The 15,384-nt window shown below is 40.3% G+C and overlaps 1 long non-coding RNA gene across 1 annotated transcript; it reads right to left on the minus strand.

Moving 5' to 3' along the window:
* Window positions 1–219: 219 nt before the first annotated feature.
* On the minus strand, window positions 220–15,123 carry LOC308486749. Its single transcript, XR_013991264.1, has 3 exons — window positions 14,880–15,123; window positions 654–737; window positions 220–554 (listed from the first exon to the last, which is right to left on the minus strand). It is a non-coding gene; the product is annotated as an uncharacterized lncRNA (long non-coding RNA).
* Between the last annotated feature and the right edge of the window lie 261 nt (window positions 15,124–15,384).

The following is a 15,384-nucleotide window of genomic DNA, read 5'->3' on the forward strand; positions in this document are numbered from 1 at the left end:
GAGGTTGCACTGAGCTGAGCAGTGACGGGAGTGTCGGCGTAAGGGGGTCAAAAGGCCAGCTGGCTCGGCCCCAGCTGAAACATCTCCCTCTCAGCCTTGCCACTGCGGAGATTCATCGACCTCTTGCTCTGACGTACAACAGCCACTCAAGCTTGCAGACTGCAGCACACTTTTCTCAGCAGTGTATACTGTGCAACAGAAGAGGCTTGAGGCTGTAGATACATACTAAGCTACGCATTTATTAAACATAAATCAGGACAAAGAAACATGTTGCCTCTCCTTGCCGTCTTCTCAGAGAGAGAGCTAAAATCAAAAGCTATACAGAGCGGAAGTTCCGCTTACGTCAGCAATCTGTGCTGGAATGTAAACAGACATGTGACACGCAACAATCCCATGTTTGCAGCAAAAGGTGGAATAGAATCCCAACAAGGAGATGCTGCGTGGACCAGCAGTCTAGCGGAAGGTTGCACTTTGGGAGACGCAACACCGGCTTGAGCCTCCTCTTCCTCCCATGCCACATACATACTTCCAGAAGCCAGACTAAGACATCAGAGCTGTGGGGAGTTGAGAAAAAAATGATAGGTTAACTTTCCATACCCTCCAAGTGTCCTGATTTAAGCGGAGCATCATGGCTTGACAGAAGCCTCCCTCACCTCTGATCCCAATCTCGGATGTCCCATTATGGCTCTCAAGAGCAACTTCAAGATTCTAGCCTGCATCAGCAGCAACTAAGCTATCTAGCAAAAAAATAATAATAATCAGATGTAAACATAGGCAGTTTGAAAGTGCAAATGCCACTGGTGCACATTATGATAAACATGCAAATTATGACTCATTAAAAGTTTCCACTCGGCTTGCAGACCTTAATCTGGAGTAATGCTGCCACCAGCAGCACTTTTCATTATAACTACCTTTTGTTGATGCTGGGGATCAAAACAATGTGTTATGAATACAACAGGCTTAATCCAGGTAGAGCTTTTTGTCTGCATTTGTAATCACTATTTGACACCTGTACCAAAAAGCAGAGCAGTTAGGCACTCCCTCTGAGACGCGATTGCAGCAGCTGAATGCCACAAACCCAGTTATGTGTCATAAAGCAAAATGTATTGCTTTACAAACAGAAGCATATTAGAAGTCTCCCATGCACACATCCATGGGAGTAAGTCCCAGTAAAGTCAGTGGGACATGCTTCCGTCTTTACAAAATAATTATTTCTAGTGTGATCTAAAACTATATTGGGTTCCTTCACACATGACACAGCAGCAAACCCAAGTTTACCAACAGAGTATACCATGCCCTCCAACATTTTTTCCAATGAAAATAGGGACATCCTATTCAATAATCATAATCATTTTATTATTTATATCCCACCCATCTGACTGGGTTGTCCCAACCACTCTGGGTGGCTTCCAAAATATATAAAAAACATAACATACACATCTGCCTTCATATGTTACTTATCTCCATGACTTGGGGGGTTGCATAACTCCATACCCTCCAACATTTCTCCAATGAAAATAGGGATGTCCTAAGGAAAAGCAGGACGTTCTGAGATGAATCAGAAACCAATACAGCTTCTGTAAATCTAGGACTGTCCATAGAAAATAGGGACACTTGGAGGGTCTGGTATGCAAGTATAACACACTTGTACAGATCTTTGGTTTTCAGTTGGGGGATCTGGAATCAGTACTTGGTTGCAACCCAAACTAAGTTGGCCTGCAACAACAGTGCTATCATGATACAAACAAACAGTCAAACAAAATAATAAATGGGTCCCAAAATATATGTTTGGATTAAACCATGTCACCCAGTTCTGAACAGGTTGAAGACTATTGTGTAGATAACGATGGTTCTGGGTACCACCTTGGACCTTCATCCTAGTAGTCTCCACAGTGACTAACCAGTTGTGCCCAAGAAACTCACAAATACAGTGTGTGCTTTTGCTCTGCGGAAACCTGTATTCGGTAGCATAGAACTTCTGAAGAAGTGGGCTCCACTTAACAGTTATGATTAAAAGATACCGGTAGCAGTAGCATCTATAAATTTGTCAGATTGCTCTTTCAAGGCCATCTAAGCCGGTAGCTATTACCACATTTCAGGGTAGAAAATTCCATACATTACTGGTGGGTTCTGTGAAAAAGTATTTGTGATTTTTCCTGAATATATTACCAATAAATGTTAGCCTGTATCAGTGTTTCCCCAACTTGGATCTCCAGATGTTTTTGGACTACAACTCCCACTACCCCTGACCACTGATGCTGCTAGCTAGAGATGATGGGATTCATAGTCCAACAACAGCTGGAGACCCAAGTTTGGGAAACCCGGGTCTATATCTAGTTCATTAATTAATTCATTCATTATATTCATTATATCTATATACTGCCCTTAATCATAAGATGTCAGGGCAGTTCACAGAATAAAATATAGGATAAAATCTAGTAAATAAGTAAAACCTGTGCTTTTTTCTGGGGGACGCATACCCCTAAACATTTTGTGAATCTAAGTTTGGCCTCATTGAGGGGCTGTATTTCAATATGAGTAGGAAAATGAGAGTACCCCTAAACTTTTTTTTTAGAAAAAAAGCACTGAGTAAAACAAAACAGCAAAACAATAACCCGCTCTCCCCATAGACACATATAAAAGTGTGTAGAATATTAATCGGGACGCGGGTGGCGCTGTGGGTTAAACCACAGAGCCTAGGACTTGCCGATCAGAAGGTTGGCGGTTCAAATCCCCGCGACGGGGTGAGCTCCTGTTCTTCGGTCCCAGCTCCTGCCAACCTAGCAGTTCTAAAGCACAAAGTGCAAGTAGATAAATAGGTACCGCTCCAGTGGGAAGGTAAACGGCATTTCCGTGTGCTGCTCTGGTTCGCCAGAAGCGGCTTAGTCATGCTGGCCACATGACCCAGAAGCTGTCTGTGACAAACGCCGGCTCCCTTGGCCAATAAAGCGAGATGAGCGCCGCAATCCCAGAGTCGGTCACGACTGGACCTAATGGTCAGGGGTCCCTTTACCTTTACCTAGAATATTAATCAGCCAAAGGCCTGGTTAAAGAGGAATATATTCGCTTGGTGCTCAGAATGCTTAATTTAACAAACATCTACAATGCCCCTCCTTAATTTCTTGCATATGATCGCTGTGCTTTAGGATTGGTGGTTTATATGCTGGTACTACTTATACCTGTTGGGTGACTTTAGTGGACCTGGGTGATGCCTCCAATTGTGGAGATACTGTCTTGCCTAGAAATTTTCATTGAAGCTGAAACTGATGGTGTAGCATGCTGTGGAACCAGCCTTACAACGGCATCGTTGATTTGTTACAAATATATCACCTTCCCTAAGATCCTAACACCAATTTCTTATCCTTTTTATAAAACAGCAGTCATTTCACCATAGGTGCCTCCTCCTGGTATTTTCTTTCTCTGTCTGTGGCCTGTAAATTATTTTCAAAATGCCAGTTCACTAGTATTGTAATTTTTCACAGCCATCTTTCTAAGCTGCCTAGGGTGGGAGCTTGTTGTTAAGTATATATCAAATGGAGTTGCTTAGATTTTATATTTGCACAGTGAAATCCAGCTGGCTTGGAATGCATTCAACTCTTCATCATTGCTATCCTAAAGCACCAGCCCAGAAGAAAAATGTTCATGCCATACAATTTTACCTGCGCTCAGGCAGCATTTGTGACTTTTCTGATCAACGACAGCAGTGGAACATTGGAAATTCAATTTAGCACATGCACTTGAATCAACTTTAAAGGGAGGATAATGCTTCCATCGGTTGCCATGCACAATTTCATTACACAATTAAGCATCAATTAAAATTCCATTAAAATAATGTTATCCTGTTGTCTTTGCACCGATGTGAACTTGGCATTGCATCTATCTAATACTATCAGCTGATAATCCTATAGACCCAGTGTCATTAAGGTTAATGTGCAACATGGTTTTTCTTTTCTTTTTACTGTTTATGCCATGAATTAGTTTGTTATAGCATATGTTGGTAATGAAACCTGATTATAATAATGATGATGATAGGAACACAAAGGGGTATGAAAGAAGAAGCTGAGGAAATGGACAAACTGGCTCCAAGATGGAAGATGAAAGGCTGGATTTTAATTAGGCATTATGTTTTGCAATACCCTTGAACTTCTAGCACAAAGAGTGCTTTCATGCTGCCAAAAGAATCCTTGATGGGACCAGCACAGAACCTCCAGAGACAATAGTATCAAAATGATTACTAGCGAGTGTTGATTAGAATGGTGAATGCCTCCATCCATTGGTTACAGCAACAGAACACAAAGTCAGTCTCAGAATGATCGTGTTACGGTGGAACCTCAGTTCTCGAACGCCTCCGTTGTCGTACGTTTCAGTTCTTGTATGCCGAAAACCTGGAAGTAAATGCTTTCATTTCCAAACATTTTTTGGAACCCAAATGTGCGATACGGCTTCCCCTGAGTGCAAGAAGCTCTTGCAACCACTGGGAAGCTGTGCCTCAGTTTTCTAACATTTCGGAAGCTGAATGGGCTTCTGGAATCGATTTTGTTCGAGAATTGAGGTATCACTGTACCACTGACCAGGGAGCATTTCTGTCTATATGTAAGTATTTGTAGCTGAGACCTGATATTCTCTCCCACCAACAAAGGAAACCCATAGTGCTTACACTCCAGGTTGAGCTTATAGCTTGTAACTGCTGCCTCCCACATTTATTTTTGATGAGTTCCCAGAACTGACCTCTCTGCGGCGCAAACCTGGGCCGTGTGTATGGAGGTCCTACCCAGATGACAAGACACACCCCTTCCCCCAGTCTCACTAATATGGTCCAAAATAAACCAAAACAATGCATTTGGCACCAGCTTGTCTGTAGGAGTTGCCAGAAGGAGACATACAAGACACCATCCAACTGCCATTAGGACTATGCTCCTAAACTTGTTGTATTCTGGCTGGCAAGACATCTTCATAATGAAATACTTGGCATTAAATGTGATATTTTATCTTAAAGGTGGGTTGGCATGACCTCGACTTCCTTCCTTTTAAATTTGTATTTGAGCTGGCTTCTTGCCATTTTTGGCAGATCCTGGCTGTTGTTTCAAGAAGTCAGAAGCTCAGCACAGGCCATGCTAATGTTCAGTTGCACCTGAAGACCAGCCTTCACAATACTATAACTCAACTGGTATCTGTGCTTTGTCCACAGTTGTGCAATCAAACTGAAAGCTCTCACACAGTAGGCATAAGACAGAGGAATGAAAAGTGTGAAAGAGATCAGTTTCTTCATTGGGTTTCCACTGGCATTTACAGTGGTACCTTGGTTAACGAACTTAATCCGTTCCGGAAGTCCGTTCTTAAACTGAAACCATTCTTAAACCAAGGTGTGCTTTCCCTAATGAGGCCTCCCGCCACCGGTGCCCTTCTACCATTCATATTCCATTCTTAGACTGAGGTAAAGTTTGAAACCAGGACACTACCTCCGGTTTTGCGGAGTTCGTAAACCAAATCATTCGTATACAGGACTGTTCTTAAACCGAGGTACCACTGTATTTGAAAACCTCCACCCATCTGTGGCCTATAATCTGCTTCTTCAAGAAAAAAGTCTTCCTTTGTTTGTTGTTGGTTGCAGTCTTAATTCCACTAGTAAACCTAATCGAATTCAGTAAGAATTACATCTGAGAAGTTATGGTTAGGAGTGTGGCCTTAGTATAACTAAATGAGACAAGAGGTGCAAATCATAAATAATTGGTGTCCAAAGTCATTTCTGAATAAGAACTGTATGAAACACAATCACTGGTATTCACTAGCAACATACAACAATATAAAAATTATTTGTATCTGAGATAAGAACATAATACAGTCCAAAGTATAAGTACTATGATAGTATTATGAATGCATTGATAAAATCACATTTTTTACCTTTTCAAGACTTAAGAAACAACTGATATAGAATAATTGCATATAACCCCCCCGCCCATATCACCACATGCAATTTCAATCTCATCATCCTCTTCAAATGTGCTAAAGATATCCTAAAAAAATAGAGCACTGTTTTAGTTCAAGTAAAAACGAATCCATTCTTGCCATAATGCAGCAGCTATTATCAATCAAAATTCCCATTTTGTAGCCGAAAGATAAGCTTATAGGTAGATGTGAGTTTACTTCATTGGTAATGAAATTGTTTCAGGATGTAATGGATATTTGAATTCCATCTCGTTTTCAGTTCTAGATATAATGTGGAATAAACGTCTTATAGGCTTTCAGGCAATGCATCTCTTAAAAGATTGGAAAACATGGCATTAAATTTAGATGACATGAAGTGATAGCAAACGATTGGCCATAAACCTTAGCAAGTGAAGAGTTAATTCTGAAAGAGGATAATTAAGGCTAGTATGTGGCTTTCAAACAGACACAAATTGGCCTAAATTCATCTGGAGTCTCTTATGAGCACCAAAGAGATACGTTTTTGACTCAGATACATTTGGTACCTCGGGTTAAGGACTTAATTCGTTCTGGAGGTCTGTTCTTAACCTGAAACTGTTCTTAACCTGAGGTACCCCTTTTAGCTAATGGGCCCTGCTGTGCTGCCGCTGCATGATTTCTGTTCTCATCCTGAAGCAAAGTTCTTAACCAGAGGTACTATTTCTGGTTTAGCAGAGTCTGTAACCTGAAGCGTCTGTAACCCGAGGTGTCACTGTACTGAGCAATCTGTAGAGAGAGTTGGAGTGAGAGATCTGTTTGTTAGTATGTATCTGTTTGCTTGGTTTGGAAGCTCCCTGTGTTTTTTAAGTAATTAAAGAAGTTAGTAATGGGATTATGAGAAGGTGCTATTACAGGATTTTGGATTTGCCCAAAGTAAATGTTACAGAATTCCAAACAAAACACCAGAAATTCCAACTTCTGCACAACAATTAGATGCCCTAGTTCTGTCATTTTTTACATCAAAATGCAACTCCGACCCAATGTATTTCCCCCCCTTAATGAAAACCAAATGCACAAAGCTACAGAATGTAGAGGGTGCTTAACCTTTCTGCTTCTAGCCAAGTTTCCTCTCAAAATCACATTACCTTTCCCTCAAGCTGTTCTCTTCCAACCAGCGAAAGAGCTAAATGCCTATAATGTCCTTGAAGCCTTACTATAGCTAGTTTGAAAACCCTGTACCACTTCTGCCTCCCTGAGTAGTTGTTAAATAAGAGTCCTTTTGTCTAAATGCAAATTTTGGGAATTCATGCAGATAGCTAGGCTAGATGAGGAGAAGGGAGAGTTTCCTCTTGTTTTTGTCACTCGCAGGTATCATTATGACTGGATTATTCTGCTGACTTTTCCAGTCTTCTAGACAAAGTCCAAGCAGTTTAGACATATATGAGAAAGGTTCTTGGGGAAATTCTGTTATTTTATGCCATAGGGCAAGGAAGAAGAAACCTGGCGATGTTGCAGGGCCATCACCCCTCATTGGATTTCATCAGCACTGGAGGGCCAAAGGTCCTCCACACCTGCCATAGAGACTCTGTTCTTCATCTGTTGCCCACATTATGCAGAAATATCTGCTATTCAGACCCAAAAATGGGTTGAGTGCTTAGTTGAGTGCTCTCAATGATGAAGCCTCCTTGCAAAAGCTTTCTGCAATGGCTTGCACATTGTTTGATGGCACACAGATCAAGGAGGACTGACCTCTGCCTCTTCCCCCCTTCTGGGCCCTTAAGGTAAGTAATTTACCATTGTGACTTGGAAAGTGGGGTGAGCATTCCCAGAGCCCCTGTTAATTATTTAATTGACACTGAAATGGCGACTGCCTAAATGTGTATTATTGAAGGCTTTAAAGTGGGAAATTTACACTGAAGTATACTAAGTGGTCTCTGAACTCCTTGATGGGGTGATAATTAACTATTGTTGTTTTCTGCTAGCTACCACATGAGTGTTTAACCTTAGATCCAGTGACACAGGTACTGAATTGCAAATTCACCATCTTGGAAGGCTGGTGGCTTAGTTTTTGTTCTCAGGCTCTGGGGAGTAAGGATGTGTAAATGACCCTCTCCAGTGAGTGAATACAGATCCAGGCAAAATGGAGGTTGTGAGGAAAGAGATCGTTGCTTATAGGTCTGTTTGGAATTATCTTTTATTTCTAAGATGCTGAGCCTGTGCAGTTTGAAAGCACATCAAAGTGCAAGTAGATAAATAGGTACCACTCCGGCGGGAAGGTAAACGGCGTTTCCGTGTGCTGCTCTGGTTCTCCAGAAGCAGCTTTGTCATGCTGGCCACATGACCCGGAAGCTGTCTGTGGACAAATGCCTGCTCCCTCGGCCAATAAAGAGAGATGAGCGCCGCAACCCCAGAGTCGTCTGCGACTGGACTTAATGGTCAGGGGTCCATTTACCTTTACCTTATTTGTGGAAGAAATGACACTACTGATGTCCCAATAGGAATTCTGGGACTTGTAGTCTTAGTCACATATCCGGTGGGAAAAGACATCCAGCATTCTTTATAAATAAATAAAAATATATGGGGAAAAAAAATTCCAGTTCCTAACCACTAACTAAGACAAGATGATGGAACCCCTGATGAGGAAAGACTTTCCTATTCAGACAGGCCATTGAAAACTAGGTGCAGACAATGTTGACAACTAGACGATCACAGTAATTGGTATTTTAATGGTATTTTAGCTGGCTCTAACGATGCTTTATTGTATCTTAACTATTGTTTTTAACTGATATGCTTTATTACTTTATATTTTATAATGATGTTTTGAGAATGTTGCAAGGTGGAATATAAATACGTTAAATAAGAACTGTAACCCGAAAGCTTTATTCCAGTCAAATAGAAGATTCTCACGGGGAGTAAACTGAGGTTTGTTTTCCGCTTGGCATATCACTGGAATCTACAAGTTCTTCAAATATCAGGCAGCCCAGGGGGTCTGAGTTGCAAGATACATTATAGCCCCTTCCATATCAGACTGTCTTTTCACTACCAACAACTGCAATTTGACAATTACGAATTTGTTTTTTGTTTTTTTCATTTGGATGGGTAAACTCTGCTTATCTTAAGCATACTGGACAGGATGGGTTTAGTTCTGCTTTAAAAAAAAAAAAAGATTTAAAGAGTTTTAGTGGGTTTTTCAAAAGATCTCTTCTAAGAAACTTGAAAAAAATATATTCTGGAGCAAATTCTTTTCTGAATGTGCAGCATGCTGACTGCTCATAACATGTCTATAGTGTACCAATGGGCAAATTGTAGATCTTGTCACAATTGCTTTTTGAGAGCTCAGGCTTGCTATTTGCTGCCACACATTGATATTGCTAAGAAGCCAGCCAGATGTTGTCATGACAATTCCCATAGAACTTCACAATTTTGCTCTGAAAATGATGTGTTTTGGCAGCCTTTCTACCACAGAGGCATAGTTCGCTCTCTTTCTCCCCACCCTCCAGTTCTAGGCTGTCACCATCTTAAAATTACCCTTTCCTAGAGAGTTTCGTGAAGTCCTTCAGTGGTGCTGTATATATGGCACAGCAAAGGCACTCATGGGATCTTGCCCAATGTTAAATATTCTATTAGCTTGCGCATCTGCCTTCCCTCCTCTTTCTTTAAGAAGTCTTTTTTTAAGAAGTCATATTTAGTAGATCTAACTTTATATGTAGGCTTTCCCCATTTTGCTAATTAGCCAGCATTCTGTCATATCAGATGTTATTGGATTTTCCTCCGATAATTAATCATATTAACTTTTTCAGGAATGCCTCACAAGGAAGCATCTTCCCTTTCTGGATAGTTCTCAGCAAACAGAATCAGACCAGCGCTGAGAGCATGAACAGCTGTTGCTGTTTATTTGTTACTATCAGGATGCTTGGCTCTTTATAGAGCACAGGAAGAGACATCTCTGTCCCAGGGAGCTTATAATCTAAAATTCAGTGCAGGGCAAACAATAGAGAAAGGGATAAATAGAGAATCAATACTTGGTTGTTTCACATGCACATGCTTAGTCTTAGCTATGGGTTAAATTATAACAGTGCAGGCTGGTCTATTAGCTAAGATGGTTATTAGCTAAGGGGGCACCGCCCCACCAATCTAAGTCTACCCTTAGCGCCAGGCTCTGTTTGCCTTCTCACAGCCAGTCTGGGCAGGAGGGGAGTGGTGACATTGCCTGTCTGCTACCTCCTCCTTAATCTCAGCCTCTTGTTTCCTGCCACAAATATACTTTAAAGAGTTGTGTGGCTAGGCCTCCACTTTAAGAAATCACTTGATATCCAAGGTAAAAGAGCAGAATTTTATAGAGATATCCCTAAACAACTTTTGGATCTCAGAGCTACATATACAGACCTAGCAAGACTACTGAGAGGAAACGCGATTCCGTATAGGTGGGAGTTCCCCCAAGGTTTATCTTTTAATTTTAAAGGAAAGAAAATTAAGATCAAAACATCAGAAGATAACCAGAAGTTCCTGCACGACCATGGAGAAGACCTTCAGAAGGGAGCAGCAGCCTCTTGGCCACCGCCACTGCCTGGAATAACACCGATACCTACACCCTCGGGTCCAGAAGAAAAAGAAGACACCCCACTATAGGAACAACAGATTGATTCAGAATGTCTCTGCAGCTGTACAGTTGGAATATAAATGGCGGCAATTCCCCGGAAAAAAGACGAAAGATTTTTCATATTTTGAAAAAAGAACAATTGGATATTATTTGCTTGCAGGAAACGCATGTGACTAGACTCCACAGGAAGGTGCTAATTAACAAAAGACTAGGCCAAGAATTTATTTCATCAGATAGAGTTAAAAAAAGAGGAGTGGTAATCTACGCAAAGGAGAACTTGTCACCGAAACTTTTATTTAAAGATGAGCAAGGAAGAATTTTGGCAATTGAAATACAAACACAGGGAGAAAAATTTTTGATTTTAGGAATATATGCACCAAATGAGGGGAAATCGGAATTTTACAAGAAGCTGCACGAGATAATGCTGGACTATCTGGACTATACCAACATCATAATGATGGGTGATATGAATGGGGTGGTTTCTACTCACATGGATAAGTCACAAAATCAAAATTTAACTAAAGACGGCAGACTACCTAAAACTTTTTTTGAACTAACTGACAATATGGACCTGATTGATATATGGAGGACAAGGAATCCCCTGGGTAAAGAAGGAACATTCTTTTCTGAGGCCCACCTATCATGGACAAGAATCGACCAAATATGGACAACTAGAGGACTGGCACCTAAGATCAGAAAAGTGGAAATCTGTCCAAAGACTTGCTCCGACCATAATGCTTTGAAAGTGGAATTGAGACTTACTCCAACCGGTTCTTTCAGATGGAAAATGAATGACACCCTATTAAGAGATCAGGAGATTGTGAAGAAGGCCCAAAAAACTTTAAAGGACTATTTTGAAATTAATTTGAACACTTCGGTGGAAAAGAGAACAATCTGGGACGCAAGTAAAGCTGTAATGAGGGGGTTTCTGATTCAACAGAATACAATTAAGAAAAAACTTTGGAATGGAAAAAAAGACAAGATATTAGAGAAGATAAGAGAAGGAGAGAAAAAATTGAGATTAAAACCAAAATCAAAAGAAGTTTTAAGAGAAATCAAATTCCACCAAGCTCAATATGCGAAACTGATAAACCAAGAAGTGGAATGGAAAATTAAACAAATGAAACAAAGATCATTTGAATCGGCAAATAAATGTGGAAAACTGCTAGCATGGCAGTTGAAGAAGAGACAAAAACTGAACTTTGTCACTAATCTAGAGGTGGAAGGGAGAAACATTCAGAAACCAGAAGAAATTAGAAAGTGTTTCCAGAAATATTTCAAAAAACTTTATACACAAGGGCCTCAGGAAGTGTCTGAGATAGATAAATTTTTAAAAGCAAATGGTTTACCAAAACTATCTCAGGAGAAGAGGACAATCCTGAATTATAGAATAACACAACAGGAAATTGAGGGTGCCATCCAGAATATGCAACTAGGCAAATCTCCAGGCCCAGATGGACTTACCTCCAAGTACTACAAGACATTAAAAGACTACTTGATACAACCGTTAATGGAGGTTTGTAACCAGATTATGGCGGGGAGGAGGGCACCGGAAACGTGGAAAGAAGCCTTCATCACATTGATACCTAAACTGGAAACTGAAAAGACTCAGCTTAAGAACTACCGTCCCATCTCACTCCTAAATGTGGATTACAAAATTTTTGCTGACATTTTGGCAAGTAGACTTAAAAAAATACTTAATGAAGTAATTCACAAGGACCAGGCAGGCTTTCTCCCAGGGAGACATTTGTTTGATAATACCAGGAACATTGTTGATATTTTGGAACTTTTACAAACTAATATCAATACGAAAGCTGTGTTAATTTTTATCGACGCGGAGAAGGCCTTTGATAACATTTCTTGGATGTTTATGAAGAGAAACCTGGAAGGGATGGGAGTGGGGCGGGGGTTTGAAAATGGAATAGAAGCAATCTATTCTGAGCAAAAAGCTAAACTGATAGTGAACAATGTGGTGACAGAGGAGTTCAAAATTGAAAAAGGGACACGACAAGGGTGTCCACTATCCCCTCTTTTATTTATTTCAGTCCTGGAGGTGTTACTGAACATGATTAGGGAGGACCGGTCGATACAAGGAGTACAGGTCGGAGCGAAACAATATAAACTGAAAGCTTTTGCAGATGATTTGGTTTTAACATTACAGGAGCCAGAATCTAGTACAAAAAGAGTATTAGAACTGATTTATGAGTTTGGTCGGGTGGCGGGATTTAAGTTGAATAAGCAAAAAACCAAGGTTTTGGGAAAAAACTTGACATCTTCAGAAATAGATGGGTTTCAGAAGGAAACAGAACTAAGTGTGGTAAAAAAAGTGAAATACCTAGGGGTCCACTTGTCAGCTAAAAATTTGAATTTATTTAAAGATAATTATGAAAAATGCTGGTTGGAAATCAAAAAAGATTTGGAAATCTGGTCAAGATTGAAACTTTCCTTGTTGGGCCGAATTGCAGCTATAAAGATGAATGTATTGCCGAAAATGTTATTTTTGTTTCAGACCCTACAGATTGTGGACAGAGTGGAATGTTTTGGAAAGTGGCAGAAGGATATATCCAAGTTTGTTTGGCAGGGCAAAAAGCCCCGGATAAAGTTTAAAATATTAACTGATTCGAAAGAAAGAGGGGGGTTTGCCCTGCCGGACCTGAGATTATATTATGAAGCTGCGGCCTTCTGCTGGATGAAAGATTGGTTATTACTTGAGAACACTGATGTCCTAGATCTGGAAGGGTTTGACAATGCTTTTGGTTGGCATGCATATTTGTGGTACGACAAGGTAAAGGTTCATAAAATGTTCAAAAATCATATTGTTAGAAAATCAATATTTATGGTCTGGATAAAATACAAGGACTTATTAGAAGGTAAGACTCCGAGGTGGCTTTCACCAGCAGAGGCCAAGGCCCGGAAAAAACCTAATATGGAGGTTGGTTGGCCGAAATATGGGGAAATTATAGAAAAAGTAGTAGAAACTTGGAGACTGCAGAGTTATGAAAAATTAAGGAATAAGGTGCAAAATTGGCTTCACTACGCTCAAATTCAAGAGGTTTTTAAGTTGGACAAAAAAATAGGTTTCCAGGTGGAAAAATCGAAACTAGAGACAGAATTGTTGGAACCAAAGACCAAGGTACTTTCGAGAATGTATAACTTGCTGCTTAAATGGAACACTCAGGATGAGACAGTCAAATCAGCCATGATAAAATGGGCTCAGGACATTGGGTACAACATTATGTTTGAGGACTGGGAAAGGTTATGGACCACTGGTATGAAATTCACGGCATGTAATGCCTTGAAAGAGAATATTATGAAAATGATATACAGGTGGTACATGACCCCAGTCAAGCTTGCTAAGATATATCACTTGTCTGATAATAAATGTTGGAAATGTAAGGAGGCTGAAGGGACATTCTTTCACCTCTGGTGGACTTGTCCAAAAGTGAAGGCCTTCTGGGAAATGATATATAATGAGTTAAAGAAGGTGTTTAAGTACACCTTTCCCAAGAAACCAGAGGCCTTTCTATTGGGCATTGTCGGCCAGAAGGTGTTAAAGAAGGATAGAACCTTTTTTATGTATGCAACTACAGCAGCAAGGATTCTCATCGCAAAATACTGGAAGACCCAAGATTTACCCACACTGGAAGAGTGGCAGACGCAATTGATGGACTACATGGAATTGGCCGAGATGACTGCCAGGATCCGAGATTTGGGAGAAGAAGCAATAGAGGAGGATTGGAAAAAATTTAAAGATTATTTACAAAAATTTTACAAGTTATATGAATGTTAAGAATTCGCATGATTAGGGAAATCCAGCTCCAGCAATAAGACTAAGGTATGGGAAACTAAGTTATATAAAGGAAAGGTCTAATGTTTAAAAGAATATTATATATGTTATTAGTGTAAATTGAAATTAAGTATTTTAAACGTAAACCACAAGTATTTGAAAGAACAAAAGAATGTACGAAATAAGGTTATAATTTGCTGAAAAATTTTATTGTAAAGAACGCACGGTGAGGGAGACGTGGGGAAGTCCGGTTGGTTATGAAAAAATGCTTTGAAAGGATGACTTTTTTCTTTTTCTTTTTTTTTCTGTTATCTCTTTGTATAACTGACTTTGTATTTCTATTTGGAAAAAAGGCAATAAAAAATATTTAAAAAAAAAATAAAATAAAGAGTTGTGTGGAAGTTGCCCCGGGTCGTTTGACCCTTTTAAATAGTTATCATTCTCCTTCTGAGAGAAAACAACAACAACCACCATGCAACACACTTTGTTTTAAAGTTTTAAAATAACATGACTATTACTTGGTGTACTCCCTCTTGTACGAGACAGGCATGTAATACGTTACTGAAACATATTTACGTGAATTTGTACCTGAAACCGACTCATATTTATAGACTGGTTGAGGCAAATGGCAGAATAACGCAACATATTTGCTGCTCTAACAGTTGAAACTCACACAACAGTTGATAACTGAACTGAAGCAAACTGCCTCAGGCGTGTGACATCACAGGATTCTATGCTACATCCCCAATCCTTTGCATAGTATTTTGGAAGCACCATTCCCACAATTCCATGGGTCTACTCTGTGTACAACCAGGCAAAAGCACTGGGATGTGGAATCTCTAGCCAAAGTGCCTCCCATAACTCTTTGCAGGCTAACTGCCTCACCAGCCATGTTCCACACCCTCTTCGGGTGCTTTTGCTTGGTTACGCTTCTTGCACCGTGATTATGCTTCTTGCAGCCTGGCCACACCATGGTTAAATCTCCCATGCCCATTACCAGCACTGATTGGCCAGTGCTGGTGATGCAGCCAGGGCGACACCTGAAGAGGGTGTCAATCTCCGTCCCTGCGACAGATCATTATCGGGTCATGGC

This window comes from Podarcis pityusensis (genome assembly GCF_964106645.2).
Source record: "Podarcis pityusensis genome assembly, chromosome: 10".
NCBI lineage: Eukaryota > Metazoa > Chordata > Lepidosauria > Squamata > Lacertidae > Podarcis > Podarcis pityusensis.